Here is a 23954-nt window from a genome sequence, read left to right as displayed (position 1 = left end):
GTTATCACTTTTAATAAATATTATAACTCACAAAAATCCTAAAATACTTTACAACAATCTTTCATTCAGTTGTGACAAACACAGTTACAATACTAGACATGCGTGTGCAAAAAAATTTTGTCTTCCTAAAGTAAAATCACATACTATGGAAAGAACTTTCCTTTGCAGAGTAATGTCAGAATGGAATAAATTGCCAGAAAGGATAACGTTAGAAGAGAAAACAAATAAATTCAAACAACAACTAAAGACATTCCTATTGAAAGAACAGAAGGGAAGTTCATAGGATAAGAGAAAATTGTGTAGAATGCAGTCAGGTGGTGAAATTGGGTGTCAGTGAAGGTGAATCGGGAGGAAATACTAGATGTGGATTAAATATCGAACTAGGATTGAAAATGGGACCAAAGAAATCGGTTGTTGACTAAGCTGTAAAACGAATTGAAGTGGCTTGTTATGTATTTTATGTGTCTTGTTTGATTTGTATTGGTTTTTATATATGTTATTGTTTTAATTTGTATTTACTGTTGGACCCCAGGAAGAATAGCGACAGCTTAAGCTGTGCTAATGGGGATCCTATCAATAAACTAAACTAAACGTGTACGGCCTAAGATGATTATCTCAAATCTTGGAGGTGTGAGGTGAAGCCTGGGTAAATGCAGATGGATAATACAATCCTCTTCTTACTGCAGTTTATGTAAGCCACACTCCCACATACAAACAAATACATACACAAACACTCTCATGAACACATATTTATTTTGAGAAAGCCTCACTTGATCTCCCAGCCTTACGGAATTGTTTAGCAAATTCCTTTACACTAAAACTTATGCATGAAAAACTTACCTGGGTGTGTGTGTGTCTCTCTCTCTCTCTCTGTGTGTGTGTGTGTGTGTGTGTGTGTGTGTGTGTGTGTGTGTGTGTGTGTGTGTGTGTGTGTGTGTGTGTGTGTTGTGGGGCCCAAGGCGTCGATAGGTAGATCATTAAAAGTAAGAGAAGCTAATCCTGGGCGCATTAAGGGAGTTGGCTGTGAAATGGGCACACGCATCGCGCAGCGAAAGAAAACAGGATAATTGAATTGACCTGGGTCACTGCACGGATTACCAGCGTGTCCTCGCCATCCCAGGCTCCTCCCCCTCTCTCTGGGGTTTAGGGAAGGACCTTCTGGAAAGGGCGTGAGGAGGGAAAAGGAAGAGTGAAAGAGGGATAGAAGAGAGGGGTAATGAAAGAGAGAGGGGAAAAAATAACAGAGGGACAAAATAGAAATGCGGATTGGGCAGAGCACATGTATGGGCTTATGACGGTTCGTCTGCTTAAGTGTCCTTAAGTCCCGGATCTTGTGACCTGCAGTCAGACCTTATTATGGTGGCTGAGTACATCTTGTCTATGGCTTCAGAGTCACACACACACATGCATAATCGCACACACCGTCCAGGTAAATGCCGCTATTTGGACCATTGGCCGGTTCCAGAGTTCTGTTCTTCGGTAGAAGGTAGAGTTTAAGTCTGGCTGTGGTTAATGAGAGAGGTGTTTTCTCACCTAAAGGTTACAGGAAGTCTAGTGTTGCTGCTGGTGTAGGTTCACATGGTGTTCGCCAAAAGACAACCATTTATCCTCGCCTTCGACCGTGTTTTGGGCTCAAAATGGTGCAGAATGGGCAGGATTGGGTCTCCTTTTGGAGGGACAGCTTTGCCATTTAGCGGTGAAACCTCAGAGTAGTGGTGTAAATCAGGATACGTTTCACTATTGTGTGTTGAGTCAGTTTGCAGGGGGGTGGTGTCCTTGTGCTTAGTGAAGGTTTGGGGGACTGTTGAACAGGTTTAGTGAGATCATTATTGTCCTGTGTTGGGGATGTTTTGCCTGCTGAGAGTGCTCTTTTAATTCCATCATGCAAGTCAGGCCCAAAAATACACAGGATGTCTGTGAGTTTATGAGAGTTAGTGCGCTTAAGTCTCCTTAAGTCCAGGAATTTGTGGCCGACAGTCAAAGATCCGAGTCAAATGAACAGGCAAATGGATGGGGCCTAAGAACTAGAAAGTGATGTAATACTATTAATGCGGGTATATTAGAACGTGATTACATTATCTAAGTGTGTACTGGGAAAGACATTCAGGGCCTGGACTTAACCACAGAGATTGGCCCGGGGGAGGCCCGGGGGAGGTACGGGGGGGGGGGGCGCGGTGTTGCAGGTCGAGTTGATGAAGGTTGATTACATGTAAACAATCCCATGTTCAGGCTGACAGAAAGAGCCAGTAAAGAGATGAACAACTTTACAGATTTTTTTTTTTTTTTTGATGGTCCACCGGCTCAACATGTGGCGACTCACTGAGATTTGTATCAGTGGTCAGTATAACACTTCAAATATTACACAACATTGTAACATAGGTAAGATATACTGCAAAGATTAGCTTAAGAAGTATGACAGTTTTTTTGTTATTGCTTCACACAAAGAAGATAAATTATAATGATGAAATACTTTAAGCACTCACCAAAATTAAAATTAGAAGATAAGATAAGCCTTTATTAATCCCACAGTGGGGAAATTTGCAGTACTAAAGCAACAGCATATTAGCACAAAAATAAATCAAAATATACATAAGTACTAGTGCTAGAAATAACAGTATTTCACGTACTGGCACATAGGTTCTTTCATTAATAGAAATATTGAGAGAAGTTTTAATATTGCAAAGATTATTATCTATATGAATTTCATCATTAATTCAAAACATGTACAACAGATGGCTGTGATTGTTGCATTATCACTACAAATAGAAAATAACAAGCCCTCACCGCTTCCTTTGAATAATGTCACCACTTCAGGTCCACTACTCTATTCTTTAGGCAACAAACTCTGTAATTACATTCATTCATCTTTTATTTGATTAGTTTCGCTGGTGTGTGTGGGACAAGTTCACCCAAGCAAACGAAAAAAGCAAATTAACTGTCAATTATACAAATCAGAGAGCATCTTCACATATTAGAAGCTGGGAAGCTGTAATGTTTGCATATAAATGATTTATCTGGTATCAAAATAGTCGTTGAAGTTTCTGTTGATTGAGTCATTTTCACAGCAAACATTTCTCCGTTGCCACAACTGGAAAAGAAGAGGTGTAAATAATGACAGTAATGATGGCTCAGTATCAGACACATCTAATAGAATGTAGCCATCATCATCATATTAATGTTGTTAATGCTTTGCCGGCCATATAATGTGAGGTCAGTCTATAGTAGATTAACTGAAAAATCGTTTCGGCAGTGTTTTTGGTGTCGGGGTATTTGTGTCATTAAGCTAAGGGGCTGTTGTTCCATGAAGTCCAGTTGTTGGTTTCCATGAAGGGATATGGTGAGTATTAAGGAGAAAGGGCACCTTCAGTCTGAGATTAGCTTAATTGCTTCATTCTTTATTGATGAGAAGTGCCTGGACACACTCTGCCTCCCTCCCATTCATCTGTAATCAGTGTCCATGCTTTCCTATTAGAACTGCACATATGACACACAACACTGGGGGCTGCCTGACCAAGGATTTCCACTGGAATATTCTGTAACATAAGGATAATATATGACTGTGTAAAGGCTTGGCGTATTAGCGCAGCAGCAGCAGCCGTTTCAAGGCGTTCCATGAAAATGCCATGTGCCCGTGTTGACATAAACAGCTGCAGGAATTAGGATTTGTTTTCTTTAGATCCCCTTCCCTTGCAAACATCTGCTGTGTTCACTTGATGTCATTACTGAGGCCACTAAGCGCTCAGCATCCTTTTCTCTCGCCCGCTAATGCTTGATCTCCGCGGTTCTTAGACGCACCTTGTCTGCTGACACAAATCTTTGAAATCTCGCATGTGAAGCGGAGAGAAGAAATCGACGCCGCTTGCATTTCAGTGCACTCATCATGTGTATGTTTTCTCCGCACAATGCTATATTGGAGGTGACAATTTTTGAGGAGGAGAGTTTTAAATAGTCCGTACTTCTCCTGCCTCGCTTATGTCCTGAACCTTTAAATAATTACCTCAGATTATTTTTAGTTTGGCCCCCGCTGCTTCTTCCACACCTGGATTAAAAAGCAGCTGCGAATCAAAGATGGCAGTGGTTTGAATACTAAAAGTCAATTTTTTTTAAACAATTCGGTATATTTTCTTTGTGTAATTCATGTAGTGCTGAAACGAGGGATCCGTTAATCAGTTTGTTGGAGAACAGAAACAATTCTAATGTCAAGCAAAGTTCATTTGCTTGTTCCAGCTTCTCAAATGTGAGGGTGTCAGTTTTTGTTCCTCTTTTGCTTTGAGTCTAAAGTGAATATTCTTACAATCAACAGATAAGTTAAATTAGCACCCCAAAGACCTTATTGTATTTTACACTCCATACATAGACAATGATTGTGTTGATATATATTTATATTTCGGTCATCACAAGCATCTCCAGACTTAATAGTAATATATGAGGAAATAATTGCATCAGAGTTGTGACTTAAGTATTTCTAAAATTCAAGTTTTTCATTTGGTCCACAAAGGTCTCACCTTCTGCCATTTGAGGATTTCAGTATTTTATTTACACCTTGTGCTTTTATTCGTTTTATTAAAGTAGGTGTCACCTCTTCAAAAGGTGGATTTGTCATTTTGGAGGTAGAACCCTTTATTCGTTCTGTCTTTGGCACCTGCCCTCTCAGATTTAGAAGAAGCCAGAGCCGGTGAAAACACGAGTTAACGATTGATTTCTTTCCTACTGCCTTTATACTTGGGGCAAACACCAACTTGATCTTTATCCCACATAATAACAGCACTGGAAATACTTTTTGTGTTTTTCTGTTGGTATTAAAGCGCACACACACACACACACACACACACACAAGCGCACACACACACACATGGTGACCTTTAGTGGCAGCTTGGGGGATTTTGGCAATCCGGTACATGGCCGGTGTGATATACACACACTCACATACACACAGCTGAGAGCATCTGATTATGTAGACGTGAACAGTTCAATCACACGTGGGCTGTTCTTTCCATTTCCCTCTAGCTGTTGCACATTGATTACATCGAAATTCTTTTTTGAAATCCAACATCTTTATCTGACTCTCTTCCTCTCGCTCTGTGGCCTCAGAGTTCCCCTCCTCAACCACTAATACACACACACACACACACACACACACACACATGCCCACAGAGGCATGCTAAAAAAAATGAAATCATTTTTCCGTAGAACTCTGTCCTGTTTATTCCTTTGAGCGCAGGAGCATTGCAGTTAGTGCCGCTGCATGCTTTGGCTTGTTTGAGACTCAGATCTTCTTCCTCTCGAGCCTCCTAGACTCACCTGGGGCCTGCAGACAGGTGAGCTCAAAACTGCCCTCTAGTTTGCACTTCCGCATAAACTTTCTCTCTTTTTTTTTTCCCACTCCCGCTCTCCCTGCGCTCCTCTCCCCAAGTCTCCGCAGTCTAAAGGTGAACACTTGAAATAATGAATCGGATCCCCCTTTCGGCCCCTTCCTCTCTGTATTCCAGTTAAGACTCTCCCCATAGTATTTGCACTTCATTAAACTTGAAATAGGTTTAATATTTAAAACACCGTGAACAGATTTCAACCCCCTCACCCCTCACACACACCTCTCCACTTTTTCCGCTCCCTTCTTTCTTTCGCTCTCGGTTTAATAATCTACTCTCATATTTCCTCCCTAATTCACTCCTCCTTCATTAAAAACCAAAATAGATTTAATATTTCAGACTGTGTGGACTTAATTTTTAACCCCTTTCTTCCTGGCTCACTGTTAGACACATGATGGGTTAGATAGCTACATCATGTTGAGGCCTCTCCTGCTGTATTTTCTGCCTTCTCTGTCCATTTTTTTTATCTTAGTTTTTTTTTTTCTGGTGACTCCTGGTTCATCTTTCTCACTTTTTCCACAGTCAGTCTATTATCAGTTCTGTCTCTCACTGTCTTTGTACTCCAGGCCTCTCTCTGCGCCTCGCTCTGTCTCCCCCACCCCCTGTTTGCTCTGCTTCTTTGTCCTCTGACTGCATAGATGATTTCAGCCCTTTTCCTCCCACCCTATTGACTTTTGTGGCCTGCTCACCCCACCTCCCCCAGTTTCCCTCTACTCCCTCCATCTCCTCTCTTTGCCCTTTTTTCTCCTCTTCTTTTTCCACACAAACTCATTTACCCCCCTCATCCTCATCTCTCACTTTTTTTTTTTTTTTTAATTCTTTGGGGAGTTCTGACAGAGGAGTGCACTTCTTTCTCCCCCATTTTTTTGTGCCTCCTGTTCAGTCCTCTCGAAATTAAGAAGAAAAAAAAAGTTCCATTATCACTGTGGTAACCAATCATTTCTCACCGCCCACCAACCATCTTTGTCATATGACCTCACATCCTGCTGGACGTTATGGGCAGTCCACCAGCTAAAAGCCCCTTCTTCTACTCCACCACGCCATCACACCACACCACACCACACACACACATTCGCACAATTTTTCACACTCTTGCTGTCTGTCTTTTTCTCTCACAGCACTCTCTCTCTCTTAGTTCTCAATACTGACACCTGCTCTATTTATAATTCTGTGGCTTTAAAAGAACCATTTTGGACAGGAAGCTGCCCCCTCCCCACTCCTGACCGTGGCTTTTTTCCAAAACGTCAGCACCCCCCACCTCCCTGCCTCCTGCCCCTGGAACAGGCCGGAGAAGGATTGGTGGGTGGAGAAGAGGAAGAAGAAGAAGTGCGTGTTTAGAGGTGGGGGGGTTAAAGATTAGCCATCCCACCCTGAGTGCACCTGGATCGCGCCCATGTGTAGTCAGCCGCGGCCCACACACATACTGTACACGCTCAACCACTAAGTATATAAAACATAAACCTGCACAACACCTGCAAAATACTGTATAAAATATATGTACAGTGCTACATGTCACTTAAAAATATATGTGGTTAAATGCCGCACCCACACACGCACACACACAAAATTCTTGGCATCGATTGCTCAGGTCTAAGAATTAAATTACCCAGAATGCACCTTGACAGGATGTCCTGTTGGCACGACGCAGGGCTGGAGTTGGTCAAGGGGGGTTTTCGCGGTTGAACATTCACAGCAGTACCCCCAAAGTTTAAAAAAACCCCAAACTGGCCCAACATATCAGCACATACTCCACTGCAAACCCCAAATATCTACACACAGATGTAGGTTACAGTTGACTTTGTAGATCAAACACACATCCATAAATTTAAGAGAATACACTCCACGTCCTCTCTGGCTCAGTTATTTATTCTGATTTAAAAGAAGATGATACCTGAGGGCCTTTGGACTATTTGTCTTTGCTTTCTTCCTTATTTTCCAAAAAACAATTTTGCTCTTTTATCGAGGACGGAATGCCGCATGGTTTCGGATTATTTTCGTCTGAAAAAAGAATCAGTAACACCGAAATCTGGGTCAAAGAAGATTTTTAAAATGCCACTTGCCTCGTGAACACACTGTAATTTAACATTTAATGTGTTGGATTTTTTTGTTCTTACTTGGGGGGGTTGACGAGTAAGTTGCGGCGTAATCAGCAGGACATTTGTGTTTTTCTCCTGTTATCGCCTCACTTTTTATTAAGTCAGAGGTTTTCAGACTGACACTGAAAATGAAGACAACTGTGCCCCCACAAAAGCTGCTCCGATGAAGAGACTGAAAGTTCGACATTAAAATACCAACTATTAATAGACATTCTAACTCTTTTATTGTTGTCTTATTTGTCTGACTTCCTTTTATGGGATTATTATGGTTGACATTATTATTATTATGGTGCTTGAGGAGCTGTAGACAGGAAGTAGTTTGTGTGTATGGTACAACTTCATCCCTATTGTATTGACTGTGTTAGTTTGCATTTTTGGCGCGAAACCTTAAAGACACAATGACAGAGCAGTTTCTTCGCAGATTTGGAAACATTTATTTGCTGTAAATTGTTGGTAATAATGATATACTCAGAAGAATACGCTGCTCGGTTGTTTAGAGCTGAATGAATTGTAGAAACAAGCATGAATTCTGACGCATGTAGCAAGCGGTGGGGCGCTAAATGCTTTTATTGTCTTTCACCACATACAGTATCTTTGCCTCATGTCACGTCACTGTTTTGGCAAGATAAGTCTGTAAGGCTTGACGTGATTAAGGGGAGAGGATACACAAGGTTATGTTTAGTGAAGTCAAAACTAACAAACTCAGATGTGAGGTTGTCACAAGAGGAACTTATTTTCTGTAAAATCAGATCCTCATTTGGTAGCAAAAAAACAAAAACTTTTGGATACCCCGGAGCCTAAAACCTCTAAAATAGTTTAAACCAGTGTACTTCTTTTTAAAAAATGTAAATTTTTAGGAATCTGTAAAAACCAAAAACGATGGGCTTTGAGCGACGCCTCCTGCTTCTGTTCTTTGATGGGGGATCCATGACAAGGCTCCTCTTTTAGAGATATGAGATGTGATGTGATGTGAGTTAGGATGCCTCTCCCTCACTCCTCCAGTGATCTGATAGCCAGTAATGGGCCCTGTAGCCGTGAGCCTGGCAGCTCTGCTCGCTGTGGCTTATGTGTCACACTGTACCCAGCATTCACCGAGAGTTAGTCGAGCGCAAGCAGCCGGGATATCGAGACTAGTAAATTGAGTGTGTGAGGGGCCGACATATACACTGGCAGACTGACTGACAGGGAGAAGCAGAAAACAGTAACTTTAGTGACGCGCTTAACCTTAAGAAATAAAGTTCTTTCCCGTAAGCTCTCGGCTGGATCTGCGCTCTCTTTCTCTCTCATTTTCACTCAACCTGAAGTTCCTCTTTTCCCGGTCTGTTTATTTTAGAAAGGTGGCTTTGTTCTATTTACTGTACCCACTCCCTTGGCGGCCTCTACCCCTCGTCAGACCAGTTAGAAAAGGGGAGCGACAAGGAAGAGGAGGAGGGGAAGAGGGGGAGGTGGGCGCATGATGTTTGGACAAACGGACAACCCGAACAGGATATAGAGGTCTGCAGCCTGTGGGTGTGTCGGTTTGGCCGTGACACAGCTCGCACACAGACACACACAGGCATGCACACACACACACTCACTCACTCATGTGTACACACAATCGTGGGAGTGTTCCCGCTGGAGGGCAAAGTCTCCCTTCCTCTTACACATTCATTCTCTCATTTTTCCCCTCCTTCCCTTCTTTCCCCCTTTCCGCCGTCACACCCCTCCACACCTCCTTCCTTTGGACCTTTCTTTCTCCTTCATCCCTCATTCCTACTCTAGTGACAACCCCCCCCCCCCTTCTCCTTTCAAAAGAGGAAAAAAGAAAGTGTTAAAGATACAGAAGAGTTGGCCAACAGCGCTGAGAAACTAGGAGGGAGAGGCCAAAATCACCACAGGGGACAATTATGGCTTCGGCTGTGTACGTGTGTGTGTTTGTGTGTGGTTCTTTTTGGGTCTGATAGTTGCAGAGACGCTGAAGACAGTCCTGCAAGCCACTGTCTGTCCTTCACAACTATTTGTCCCCTCCTTCTCTCCTCTATCCCTCCTTCCCTCTGTCTGTTTGGAGCCTCCTTAACATCCTGTCAATTCACACTGTCACTTCTGCTTTCACTCATGTCATACACTGGAGCTACAGCCACTTCTTGTCTACAGTATGGGAGCATGTTTATGTGTGTGTGGTTCACATTTTCACATTACATGGGCTTCAAATAGAGGCAGGGCTTTAGGTTAAACTTCCTTCTCACAGGATCCGTCTTATTTGCTTGTCTGTTGAACCATCTGAACCCCAAAACCCACCAGTGGGTTTTCACAGACATGTTATTTGTAAAATATAGCTAAAATTAAAACATTTATCAGAGCCAGAAGCTGTAAAAACTGAAAGAATTGTTGGATTTTGAACTCTCCAACGGCCCATGAAGTGCTCATCTTCAGAAAACGTAACCAAATCTAAGCTTAAAATTGGAATTTTACAACCAAATCACTTGATTCTACACGTCTTATTTAAAAATACACCAAAAATGTACAGTTTGCTCTCACCGGACAACAAAGATAACTGCTGTGCTCCTCGCCATAACTGTGAAGCCGCTACTGTCTCAGCTGCAACCAACAGTCACACGAGGAAAAACTATGGGACTTTTTGACTCAACTGGGTTGAGCTGCGGAGCAGAGAGGAGACAAATAGGGAAGCAAATTCTAAATGTAGTGTTGTTGGTAAAATATCCACCATTTGTCAAACACCTGTGGGCACATGAATGTGGAAATATATGGGTCAATATATAATTGAGGGACTTTTGAAGTCCATGGGATCAATCTTGCATACATTTTTATTAAAAATAAAAAAAAATAATGTTTTTTATGGTCATTATGATCATGCATTTACAAATTCCATAATGATTTATTATGGAAACAATCCCTTATTAAATAGAAAATGACTGGATATCACTAAAATATCAACTAAACAACTGCCCAAATTTAATAACAACCACTTTCTAATTAGCTAAACAACAATAAAATGAACTTATTCAAAAGATGTTTTGATTGTGTTCTTGTTATTAGGTTAAGATAATCATGACAGATGTTTCTTTCTTGGCAATATAGCAAATTTTATATGGAAAATAACAAATTGTATCTGTGTCCCAGAAATCACTTTCAAAATAAGTTACCCATTACAAAAACACCTCTTAAGGAAGTGTGTTAATCCCAGATCACATGACCTGCTCCACATGATGTCATTTCCTCCTGAAGAAAAGATGAGCAAGACTCCAAGGCTTTCTTAGTTATTTAATATAAAGTATTGAGTGAGTCAAGTGTGGATTTATCACATGTCAACAGGTTTACTACAATATCCTTATAAATAACTTTCAATTTCAATTTTACTCAATTGTTATATATAATATTTTAGAAGAATCTTTCTCTAAAAATGCCATGTGGTGTTTGGTTATAGGCGGCCATGTTGATTTTAGGCCTGAAAACAGCAAAAATGTCAACTACGTTGCAAAAAGTCTCACAATTATATATTGCGTGTGAATATTGTACTTGTTGATTTCAGTTTGTCCCATTAAAAAAAGAAAAGAAAGTCAAAGTAATGTAGCCACAGCAAAAAAAAGGCCCAGTAACTGCTTGGGGTTTGGATAGTTATTATACTTGTACTGCCATATTAGTATACATAAATAATTACAATTGCCATGAAAACATTGAACACTAAACACCTACTTTTGATTTTCTTACATTCCAGTGTGAGTACTCTTTACCACTCTGGTTTCCTTCACTTCTTATCCACTAGTGCATCAAATTTAATGTTGACATGGGAAAGTTTTATCTGATTCTACCTGATATATCTAATTTTAAGTACTGTCTTGTTTGTTTTAGGTGTTGAGTAACTTGTTTCAAATGAAAACACACGTCATGCAGTGAAGTCAATCTTACCTTATTGAAAGTGTCTGTATTCTGCACTATTGTATAAACAGTTTGCCTAAAAAACTGTGTAAAATGAAGAGATTTACTCTGATGAACTTGGATAAATATTTCCTCTATTACACCAGCAGCTAATCTGGACTTGAAGTCAGGGTTTCAACTCTCTATATAATCTGCTCCTTGCTGCTAAACACAGTTATTTTTTTAAAGGAGGCCAAGCTCTTCTTTGTTCCCACTAGCCTCCCTCTCTTCTCCAACCCCTTTGCCCCAGATCACCCGCCGGCCCGCACTCCTCATTGTTTCCGCCTTCCTCCCTGCAACTCTTTCCTCCTCGCTACCCTCATATTCCAGCAGCAGCATGCAAAGAGTAACCTCATCTGATTCGTTTCATCTCTTTTCCACTCTCTTCTATCTTTCTTTTTTCAGCCCCCACTGCTCTTCCTCTTCCTCATATCTCTGCATCTGAAATGGGTCATGTGCTTGTTTCAGGTGGGACCTCCCCCCAGCAGGGGTGCCCGTATCTCTCTCTCTTTTTTCTTTTTTTTTCATTAACACTAATTCCCCAGTTGAGACTACACCTGACCTGAGCGGGGAAAGAAAAGTTTAAGGGGCCCTCATGAATGCAGAGTGAATGAGAAACTGCATATTAGAAAGTGGAGGCTTGAAGAAGTTTTCTTTTAAGTGTCGGTGGTGAGACAGAAACGGAGAGGAGATTGCGTGTTTGCTTGTGTAATTGTAATTGTGTAATTGTGACGCTGGCAGCTTTTGTTTGGCCGGTTAAACTGTTTGGCCTTCCCACAGCTCATCTGGCCTCAGAGACATCCAGCTTCAAGGTTCAGTGTGTGTTTCTGTGTGTGTGCACGAGAAGAGGGAGCAAGCAATGGGGGTTAGAGTTTGATAGCGCAGGACTCACAGACCCGTCTCACCCCGGCCTCCCCCGTCTCCCCCTCCATACCCCTCTGTTTAGGTCTTGATAAGTGGAGCCGGAGTCTGTGGGGGTTAGGGATTCCTGTCTGGCACAAACGCACACGTACACATAGAAACACACACACACACTTTGGGATCCGCCCGCTCCACATTCCTGTGTCCGACTAAGGAAGCAGCCCAGCCGTCTTCCCCTCCACTCCCAAATTATCCCCTTCTCCTAAAGTCACTGCATACTTATCGCACGCCTCTCTACCTCTCGCTGCCACTCTGACTCATGCAGACCTCCTCTGTCTGCCGTGTTTTCATCCTCTCGATGCTTCCACTGAGCGCGCAGCTAACAGCACGTCTGATCATCCGGCAGTGAGTCGGAGAATGTTTTATAGGAGCAAGTGCCGCTACGGTGACATAATGTCACCCTTTTTGTGGCGCAATTACAAGTTCAGGACATCATCTTTTATGACGCTGGTGATGCGATCTGTCATTGACTAGAAAAACACCCAAAACTGCACTGGAAACATAAGAATTAACTCATCGCATGGCCATATATTGAGGAAAGATTCAGGTCATATGTGAAATTTTTTAGCTTTTCCCCTTTTCCCCATCTTGTCCATTCACCCTCTTGCCTCTGCTTTCTCACACTGTTAGTATATTCTCCTCCTTTCTCTCCCTCCCCTACCGTTCCTCCCTGCCTTTAAGGGGTGTGTTACAGAGGTTAGAAAGGGGTCATGTGGTCTCACGCTGCCCTTCTCTCTAATGGCTTCTTAATGAGAGAGTCAGAGAGGGAAGAGAGAGGAGCAGTTTTGAGAAGCAGGGTTGAGCTATCAGTGGTTCTGCTTAGGGGCCCTGACTCTCTCTTTGTGTGTGTGTGTGTGTGTGTGTGTGTGTGTGTGTGTGTGTGTGTGTGTGTGTGTGTGTGTGTGTGTGTGTGTGTGTGTGTGTGTGTGTGTGTGTGTGTGTGTGTGTGTGCGTGTGTGTCCATGTGACCGACCCTTTGCTCCATTTCGAGCCCTTTCCGCGCTCCACACTCCTCTCTGGGGGGAAAGAGGAAATGACACGTTTGTAGCCTCGAATAAGCGCCGCGGCTCGTCACACGCGCCGTCCACTGGGCCTGGCTCGGGGGGTTGATGGGAGATGTTGTGGAGGTGAGGGAGGGAATAGGGGTGAAGGGGGAGGAGGGTGGTGGTGGTGGTGATGGCAGCCCCGCTCTTTAATTTGCACAGCTTCTGCTGATTTGATCATAAGCAATTAATCTCAATGGCTCAGCTCAGCTGCAGTGGGGGGAAGAGAAGATGAATACAGTCCTCCATGCAGGCGTCCCTTGCTCTGGTTTTTCCCTTCTGTCCACACAGTGTGATTTCTACTCGTCTTAACTCTTACACTTGTATCATAGAGGGATGCATACTGTGGCAATTCTGCTGTGGCGATTGTTTCTCCTGTCCCGTGTGATTTTCTTCCCCCTACAGCAACAACCCCTTGCAAGTTTTGGCTTGGCAGGCAAATATTGCTCCAAAACCTCCATCTCTTAATCTGACTTTAAGTACGTTTAAAAAGGTTTTAATGAGCCCTGAGGTAAATCAAGTGGGAGAAGAACAAGAAAAATGCAGAAAACCAAACTTTACGAGATTTTGCGCAGTCAGTGCTCATCATTAGGTCCATGTTGGCTGCAGCTCCAGAACTGATTATGGAATTAGAGCTGTGTCAAATGAGACCATCTTCTATTTCGGTGGGATCTTCGCAGGCTTGAGGCTGCTGAGAGGCTCGTGGATCATCCTGAAGTTCAAGGTTCAGACTTGTCCTGCTTGATCTTGAACTCTGTCCAACTTTAAACAGCTCAAGAAGTGACACAGATCTCCACTGATCCACTAACGCTAAGCTCGCAGCTCCGCTCAGGTTCGCCTCTCTCATCCACGTCTCATATGTCTTCTGACTTCCTTCTTCTGTTTAACCCTTTCACTCTCTTCCCTCAATCTGACCTGCTGCAAACCCTGCAACCCACTCCCTCACTCTCTCTTTCCTGCTCAGCCGCTCTGCCAGTTTTCCATCGCCGTCTATCTCCCTCGCCCTTGCTTTTCCTCTCTGTGGCACCATACTCCTCCCATGCTGAGGCCAGAGCTCTCTCCATTGTTGGAGGCAGGTTGCCAAGGATACAAGCACAGAGAAGCACAGTCTTAATGTTATGAGATGGGAGAGATGAGCAGAAAGAGGGGAGAGGGGCAATAGCCTCTCTGGTCACTGGGCAGCCCGACAGCACGCTAATACTCTCCAGAGGACATGTAACACCCCCTGCTTCCCACTTTGTGAAGTGTCCCTGTGTGGACGGAGCACAGTGACACTGACTGTTTGCGGAGGAACCTTTTGTGCCGGTCACCTGCTCTCTGCTCGCCTGCTGTGACTGCGGCGTATGACCGCAGTGGACTTCTTCATGTGTTGTGCTTTTGTGCATTTGTCAGGCGGCCACTTAATGCCTGGACAGCCGGTCTACAGCACATTAAAAAAGTCAGAAAAAGCGAAATATAAAAACATGTGAGGACACTGGCATTAATGGAGGTTTTGTTTTTGGTGTGCAATGACAGGTTTCTTGACACTCGAAACGTTTCTGCTGTTTTTGATCCTTAAATTTGCAAATGTAGTAATAATATAGTGCTAATGTACTATTCCATCCCAGTATGACAATGCCAACCTATTTCATACAGTACAAATGAACCTATATTTCTTGAACCAAGCAGCTTCTTTAATTCTGATGCGCTGATCTGCCTCATTCTGTTTTCCTAAAACTAATTTTGGGAAAAATTCTGAATGCACATAGGAAGATCACGGCAATACTAAGGTGCAATAAGGCTAAAACATTAAATATGCAGGAAGGTACAGACACTTAAGTCCAATGCAGGTGATTAATTAATGATTTTTCATTAATCCGGGGATTGGAATTTATCCATTAATGATTTCATTCATTTCATGATTAAAACAAAGAAAAAAACAGAACTCCACACAGATGCAGATGTGGCCTCTATAGTGCGACAACTTCACATGCGTCCTTGTGGTTATATGGAAAGTACAATTTGGATGAACTGGACTTTTTTTTTTATAGATAAGTTTAATAGGAGGTTAAATCATATTTTTCCTCACCTCACCGGTGTCTGTTTTACTCAACCTGTTTTAACATATAATTCATCTCATTTATACTTCCTGCATCTGCTCCAGAATGTGCAGCTGGAAACATATCGACATTGTCCAACTTTGTTTGCTCGTTAAAGTCGCTTCAAATTTATTTCCACGGAGCAGTAAAGAAGCAATTCCAGCTAGCTAGTTAGCCCTGAGCTTTCCAGTTGGTCAGCGCGAGACGGGGAGTGTTTTTAGCCCACACACACCAGTTACCCACAGGCTCGGTACAGCATCCCCACCCAGAGCCTTTGTCATTTTTCCTCCTCCACTTTCCATTATCCCTCCTCTCAACCTCTCTCTGTCCCACCTCACCCTTCTAATGCGACCCCGGATCGGGCTGGACGTGGCTTTTGGGCTCGTTCACCAGGTCCTCACCCCCCACCCACCCCTCCTCCTCCGTGCATAAAGCCAAAACGTAACCTCTCTCTCTCTCAATCTTTCGATCTCTCTCTTTGCTCTTAGCACAAAGCCCTGCGTGTCTGCCTTCCTTCCCCACCCAGCATTCTTTCCCCATGCAGACTTCTCCCCCGCTCTCTCTCTCTCTCTCTCTCTGTCGACTTCCCTCCTACCCGCCAACTCGCTCAGCCTCACCCTACCTTTCATTAGCCCACTCTTTATCTCTCACACAGTCACTCGGCTCGCTCTCTCTCGCTCCTATCTCTCTCCAGCTTTTACACTCTCCCCCCTCTCCCTTTTTTTTCCTCGCTCTCTCTCACCCCTCAGTTGCTTTGGCTTTTGTTTCTGATACATCTTCATTTATTCCTCTCTCTCTCCCTCTTTCCCTGCTGACCCTATTATTTTTATATTCTCTCTCCCTCTCTCTCTCTCTTCCATCACTCCCCCTCTCTCCCTCTCTCTACCTCCCTCCCACTCCTCTCAGTCCCTCTAAGCTGCATTAACTCCCCAGATTACCTTGAGCCCTGCAATCCTCCATCCCCCACGCACTCACCCGCTCTTCCTTCCCTCCCTTCTTTCACTCATTCACTTGCTCACCGAGATTACGTCCGCACCGAGGCGGCTAATTTTGAAAAGGTGCATTTGAAATTTTTCCGTCCACGCTGGAAAGCAAAACCTCTTGTTCGGTGCCTTGAACAAAACTGTGGATCACTGTCAACATCTGTTAATGAGTGGGACAGACACAGCCAAGTTAAGCCTGAGTTCTGTCGCCTCCCACTCTCCATGATTACCCAGCGGAACTCGTGATAAGTTGTTCTCGTTTACATATTTCTCTGTTTTTGCTTGTCAGACAACTGAATGAATACAAAAGAGCCATCTGATCGTGCACCATCGGCACGACCTGTTCACCTGCTGAACAATAATGCCTCCTCTGTTTCACCCAGACATCGATCACGTCCCTGTTTTATGATGACGAATTAAACTACATGATGATTACTATTGATTACACTTCTGTAATTCGGCCATTTAAAACAGCGATAAATTCAAGCATCATCAGAGGATTCAAGAAAATTGCTTGGTTGTCCCTGTCTTCCTGACCACCTTCAGACTTTGACCTATTGGAAATGCTAGTTGCTTGCATACTTGCTGTTGTAGTTCCCTGATACACAAAAGGTCTGGTCACACTGAAACTTACAGTAAAGGGGCAAAAAAGGCGAATCAGCTCATTTAACCACACAGGCAGAGACATACAGTATTATCAGTTCCATTTGTCAGTTTGCTTGTCTGTCTGTTGGCGAATTTCATGAAATTTAGTGGAAAGTGGAGCATGGGTAATGGAGGAATGCATAACATTTTGGTGCAGATTTGAATCACTTTTTAAATTGGAAGATGGGGCATTGGCCTTGGCAGAGGATTGTGTTTCTTGAATGCGCTTCTGGTTTGAAAGAATTACACCTAAATCTAAAGTAGTTTTTTTGCATACTCCTGCTGTCAGACAAACAAACAGACAAACAGCAATGAAAACATACCTCAGCTTGGGCTTTCACTTTGGCAGAGGCAAAACTAAATTCAAGAAACTATTGTGGCTCATGAGCTGTGTTCTGACATCCACTTTAATTTAACCTCCCCTGTCAGAATATACCCTTCTTCACAAAAGAGAAATGGTTCGAAGATCATAGTCATTTTATAACTACATTACATTTGAATAAACTGCATGAACTTAGATTATTGATTCATTGAGGTTAGCATGTTCCTTGCGAGACCTTTCACTTCGCCAGTCATTCTTTATCGAATGGAAAGGTGCACAATCCTCAACTTCACTCAATTCAATGTTATTTATATAGCACACTTGATCCAAAGTGCTTTACAATACACAGAGGAAAACAAACCAAAGGGAAAGAAGACAGAATAGGTGGGGAAAATAAAAGAGGTAAATCTTGAGAAAAAAGTGCCAGGGGGGAGTAAACAGCCGAGTTCAAAAGACGCTCCAAGAGTAAAGGCCAATTCATGGTTTCCACATGACTGATGCGGACTTTGAAAGCGGACAGCGAGCGCGCACCTGGTTCTATTCATACTATACTAGGTGCGTGTCGGTCTATGCCGATGGTTACTACCCTTCATATTGAACACAGGAAAACACAAGGGGTTCAGGTGGATATTTCTGAACGGCTTACTCTAGCTTTGTACCTTTTACAGGGTAAAGCAAGTAGTATGTTGTAGCACTGTTTCTGTGTGCATATTCCCAATATGTGGCAGGTACAGTGAGTGGACATTGCACAGGATTCCTGTAGAATTTAGAACTTTCTACTGTCAATGGAAAGCATATAAAATCAAAACACAGAGAATGTCCAGCAGGGACTACTTAAATTACAGGCCTTTTAATGATGAATTACACAGGTGAGGATGATCTCTTTGCATAGCCTCTACTCTTAGCTAGTATTTGTTTTTAGTAACATTCCTGGTACCTGCAAAGTATGCGTGCTTGCAGTGCAGACAGTCCGGTGGTTGGACAGTTTGGGCCGCATGTCCAGCAAACTGGGATGGATGAAAAGTTATGTCATGGGTACCTGTTTGACACAGATACAGAAAGCCTGAATTAACTTCAGGCCTGTGCTATAGACACGGAGTCTGCAAGGGTTCTCAAGGGTCCACATGAAGTAAATTTCATCACTGCATGTGCAGCCTAAAATTTGTGTCTGTGTAGCAACTGTGCTACAAAGGTAGTAGCGTGCATGTGCGGAATATGTACACGTTTAAACCATACTGCAGTCGACACGATACAACAATTAAACATCCGAATTGTCCACATCAGTTTGTGTGCATGAATATAATCAAGTTTTGGTTGTAACTGACGGGCTCTGCCCCTGCTGGCTAGCATGTAAGGCCAGTGTTCTACTTTCCGCATCCATGAAGGTTGCAAGAGTTCCCACGGACTTTTGCAACCCAAAATTTTAATCTGTGGACTCCGAGCCGACCAGAAAGTGATGTATTAAAAATCAACGTGCACATTCACTAAGGACTAGAATCAAGGACTTAGCAGTAGGCTGACAGACGTGCTGATGAATTTTGTTGCGTCGTGTTCTACTGTGACAACGCTTTAAAAAAGCTGAGGATCAAATCGTACCTGGAACAGAGGAATATCTACCACATGAATATTTCTTATGAACAACAGCCGAGGAGGTAACTGTTGCCTGTTTCTGCCTTACTGAGAGATCACATTATACCACCTCCTGATATAATAGCTCCTCTGCCTATATGTTCACCTCCTCATCGCGTCTCGCGGATGCGCAGCATTGCCATCTTAATGTGGACTCGGGCAAAGGCGCAGAGAAAAAGGAAGCATTTTCAAATTTAGCTGGTTTACTGTAGATGCGCGCTCGTACACTTGCTGGTTCGCCCCCACCGTCCCTACCCAGCCCTCCCTCCCACAGCCTCTGTAACCTCCCCCTCACCTCTCCTCGCTTCCCCTTCACTCACCCACCCACCCACACTCCATCACCCCACCGTCCACCTCTCACCCCACCACTCTTGCAATCGTTGTGTTCCTCTTCTCTTCTCTCCTCTCCTCCCCTCCACCCACACTCTCTCTTTTTCTCTGAGCCCCCAGCAGTACCACCATCACTACCAGCACCATCATCTCTCTCTCTCTCCCCTGTCCTTTACCACTCTCTTCCCTCTGTCCCTCCCTCCTCTAAAGCCTTCAGGCTCTACTTGATTTATGCTTGCCCTCCCTATCCACACACACCCCACCACCACCACCACCACCCACCCACCCATCCCTATCTCTCCTGGAGGTTGTGGCCCGGCTAGTCCCTAAAAACAACAGAGAGAGAGAAAGAGAGAGAGAGAGAGAGAATAACAACCTCTTTTACTTTCCATCCTCCCTCCTTTTTAACCCAGCATTTTTTTCATTCCCCTCTCCCACACTGCTTTTTAAATTGCCTCTGAATTCTTGAGCTGTTTTAGTGCCTCACTCCCCCTTCTTGGCTGAAATTACTTTTTTACCCTCTCAAACTCTGGCATGCTGAAGAAGCAAGTTCCACCTTCCCTCCCCTCTTTGTCCACTCGAGTACAAACATGCACTAATCACACGTACAGTTTATGAAGCCGCTCGTGATATAAAGGTGAAGGAGAGGCTTTCATGTTATTTTTTCTCTCATTTTTGGGAAGCATGACGCTGTAATGTTGCATAGACAACGCGGTGAGCGGTGGAGTCTTATGACAACACGGCTCTTGTAATGCCTCGTCCTTTTCAACCTCGGGCTGGCCGAGCCATTAACCGGGCTGACTCGGGGCAAGGCTTCTTTCTGTGTCTTTCATTGTCACACACACATATACACACTGAGATGCACAGTGAGAGAGTCTTTCTCCTTTGTTTGCACTCTCCCATACTCAAACATGCACACAAGCCCTACTTTCTTCTCTGACAGCTCTCTTGTGGTCGACAAGCCTCAGTAACTCGTTGCTTAACCACCCTGGACTTTTTTCTCTCCATTGTGTTTGGCTACTGTCTCTGTTGATTTGAAGGTGTGGTGAGCGTGTGTGTTTGACTCGAGGTGTTAAAGGAGTGCGTCCATCAACAGCTGGGTCATGTGCGGATGCGTATAGATGTATATTTTTGCGCTTTTTTTCATCGTTTATCCATCAAAACTTGTATTTTTGGAAAATGAAAACTCCCTCGCGCAGCAGCGGTAAGCTTCGTTTGGAGACGAGGGAGGCATTTGTTGAGACGCTCGCACAACTCGCTACACACACAATCACACAATCAGAACAGAAGATCAGAGGTCAAACTGGGTCAGCTGACCCTTCCCTCCCTTTTCAGGCCTTCTCTCTCCTCCTTTTTACTGCGTCAAAGCGCGCTCTCTAATAACACGACTCCCATCGCGAAACATGCACACACACACACACACACACACACACACACACACACATCACTCAGATATACAGTGCAGCCTCCAGCCACAGCACATAAAACTATATCTTCTATCCATTAGCCGTAACTCTCTCAATAGATGATAAATGCAGTATTCCTCGCAAACATTTGAAGTATAGTTCAACACACACATCTTTTATTCCAAGGCAAGTCTTATTTCTCCTTTGCCTTTTTCCCACTCAAGCCCCTACATAGCTCGCAGCATCACACACTCTCACACACACACACACACACACACACACATAAACACACACACGAACAAAGAGAACCACCATTTCCACATATTTGTCTCTCCTTTTAAAAGGGGGTTTTATTTAGCATAAATGTTGAAGCCAAGGGTGCCTGGCTACCATGGCAACCAAATTAAACGGAGGATCTCTTCAGAAAGCAGAAATCTAAATTATTCGGACTCTTTTATGAAGGGGAAAATGAAAATTCCCTTCACTGTACAGAGACCACAGCACTGTAAAGACAGAAGAAAGAGGAAAAAAGGGGAGGAAAATGCTATTGTTTTTTGTATCTGACCATGCAGTTCAAAGGCATATTCCAGGCCATTGAAATTCATAGGTTGTCTCATGACAACCGCTACGTTAACACTCAGCATATGTGCACAAAGGAATGATGTAACCACAGTGTCTCTAAAACTCTGGATAAACCTATTCCCTTTGAAAGACACCACAATATGTGTGTCTACAAATCCTCAACCAAACCAGGCTCACGTATGATGAAATGCATAAGCTGCGTGCATGGGATTAGGTGCGACTGTTTCTGGTGTGGTAAATGATTTTATCTGTCAGAACAGGATGAGGTTTAAGTAACACACCATCTACGCAGGCCCGATAAAGCTTACATAAGTGAAGGAGGATTATGCAGTATATTCCGATTATTTGGAGCGAAAGCCTGTTTGCGGTCAGCTGAATACTAATTTCTAATATTTCACGCTTAGTCTCGGATATGTGGATATATCCTCAGAAAACAGGATACTGTAGGTTGCACAGCGGAGTTTGTCGGTAGGACGGACAGAGTTGATCGCTAATGTGGAAAAGACAGATATTCATTTCACGCGCTTTTGTAGCAGACAGAAGTTTGAGTGATCTGCGCGCGGACATTGTGAAGCGATCTATAACTCGATCTGCGGCGTGTGACTGAAGCGCTGTTACTGTACGACTGCGAGGAGGGCGGACATGATCCATCTGTGGACGCACGTGTCCAGGGGATGCTGGGAAAAGTGGTCAGGGGTCGTTCACTCATCCAATGAACAGATGAGTGGAGGGAGATGGGGGTCAAAGATGGCCCTCTTTTCTCTCTCCCTCTCTTTCGCTTCCTCTCCTTCCATTTGTCTGCCTCTCCTTTCGCCATATACGTGTGTGTGCATGTATGTGTGTGTTTGTGTGTGTGTGTGTGTGTGTATTGTTGTTGGCCAACAGCAGATCTATGTTATTGATTGACTCCTGTGGCTGCTGGGCTGCCCACTGAAGGAGGGGGCAGAGCTCTAATGAATTCCTGCACCTCGTGCCCCTTTGCGCCAACCCCTACACCCCCTCCTTAATTAACTTTGTGTGTGTTTGTGTGTGCGCGGGCGGGTTCGGGGGTGTGCGTGGACGCATGCGTGTGTGCGTGTGTTTTTTTATGTGTCTCCACTGTGCTTCCTCCACAGCTCAACACCCCCGCTTTTACACTCCCCTGCCTTTTTTTCCCTTCCTTTATCTCTCTTTCTCTTAGTACCCTGTTCGTGCCTGCCTTCTTTCTTCTCCTATTTTATCCCCTATTTTTATATCTGGTGTCTCGTAGTAGTTTGATGGCTGCTGATTACTTCGTATGTATGTCACTCTTATCTGTCGCGCCCCATCTCCTTCTGCCGTCCTCAATATCTCACTCTACACCTTTCAGATATATGTGCGCGTGTGTAGCCGTGCATACAGAGCGTGTATCCATCCATCCATCTGATCTGTGATCATTTTATCTATACTGAGCATGAAAAATAACTGACAGCATGTGCGTGCATGTGTGTTTGCGTGTGTGTAAGAGAGAGAGAGAGAGAGAGATGGTGGTCAACATTGACCCAGTAGGCTGTGAAAAGGCTGTATACCCATCGGTATTCCAGACGTGGAGGCAAACTACTGTCTCTGTCACCTTGACTCCCCCTGCAGCAGACGAGCACCGGGCTGCACTGAGGAAACACTTAGCACTACCTGACTGTAGTTAAAATGGACAATGGGGCTATTCTGTTGCCTCGCGCCAATTTTTTTTGTGCTCTTTCTCTCTCCTCTGCTTTCTCATTTCTGTTTCTCGTGGCCCCACGTCACCCTTGTTTCTCTCTTCACGTCTTTTACCCCCCATTAGCTTTAAGTGTGATTTCTGCATGGCCTGTGTGGATGTATATAAAAGGATGTCAGAGGGTTTCTGTCCAGAACAACTGCACGTAATTCTGTACACGCTTCCCTTCGGGCAACACGCAAGTCTGCGTTAGCACTCAAAAGTCTGTGCGTGTTTGTTTTAGGTGTAGACAAGGCATTCTTTCAAAGTCTCTAAGCCGGCGATGTGCCTGGTGTGTATTTTTGTCTAAGTCTTTGTTAGAGAAAGCAACCTGTCATCAGTTAAATATCAATTAGGAGGCAATGAAAGTGTGTTTGTGTGTCCATATTTGCGTGCGTGCGTGTATTTGTTTGTGCCTGTTTAAGTGTGGAGCAGAGCTGTCGTCAGCAGTGTGGTCTGACAGTCTTGTAGATCTACAGTGGAACCTCCAGCGACATGTCTGCTGCTGACAGCTTCTCTCTGCTTTCAACCACTCTGATGGCTAAACGCACACACGCAGACGTAGCACACACACACACACACACACACACACACACACACACACGCGCGCACACACACACACACCACGTCTGCCTTTCTGTCTCTTTATGATCTCCCTGTATTTTTGTTGACTGATGATGATGAGGTATGTTAGGGAGTCGAGGAGAGAGGGAGATGAATCAGAGCGGTGACGTGTTGGTAGTCGCTACCGAAAACACTGGGTGTAAACGATGACTTGGCTGAGAGGTTTGAAAGAATTGGTTTAATATGGAAGTTCTTTTTTTGTTGGTATATCTCCGTCAGGTGAAACCTTCTGAACTGACAGCTTTACAAGCACAGTGTCAGGGTTTTCGTAGTTTGACCATCCCTTTTTTTTATCCC

At 43.9% G+C, this 23954-nt stretch overlaps 1 protein-coding gene across 1 annotated transcript in view; it reads left to right on the top strand.

The window, feature by feature from the left end:
* The window catches only part of zbtb46 (zinc finger and BTB domain containing 46), a 66288-nt gene that overhangs the window by 26661 nt on the left and 15673 nt on the right, over positions 1–23954 (top strand).

The sequence above is a fragment of the Acanthochromis polyacanthus genome, chromosome 6 (genome assembly GCF_021347895.1).
Source record: "Acanthochromis polyacanthus isolate Apoly-LR-REF ecotype Palm Island chromosome 6, KAUST_Apoly_ChrSc, whole genome shotgun sequence".
In the NCBI taxonomy this organism is placed as follows: Eukaryota; Metazoa; Chordata; class Actinopteri; family Pomacentridae; genus Acanthochromis; species Acanthochromis polyacanthus.
Note: the sequence above shows the minus strand (reverse complement) of the source record. Positions and strands in the feature narration are given on the sequence as shown.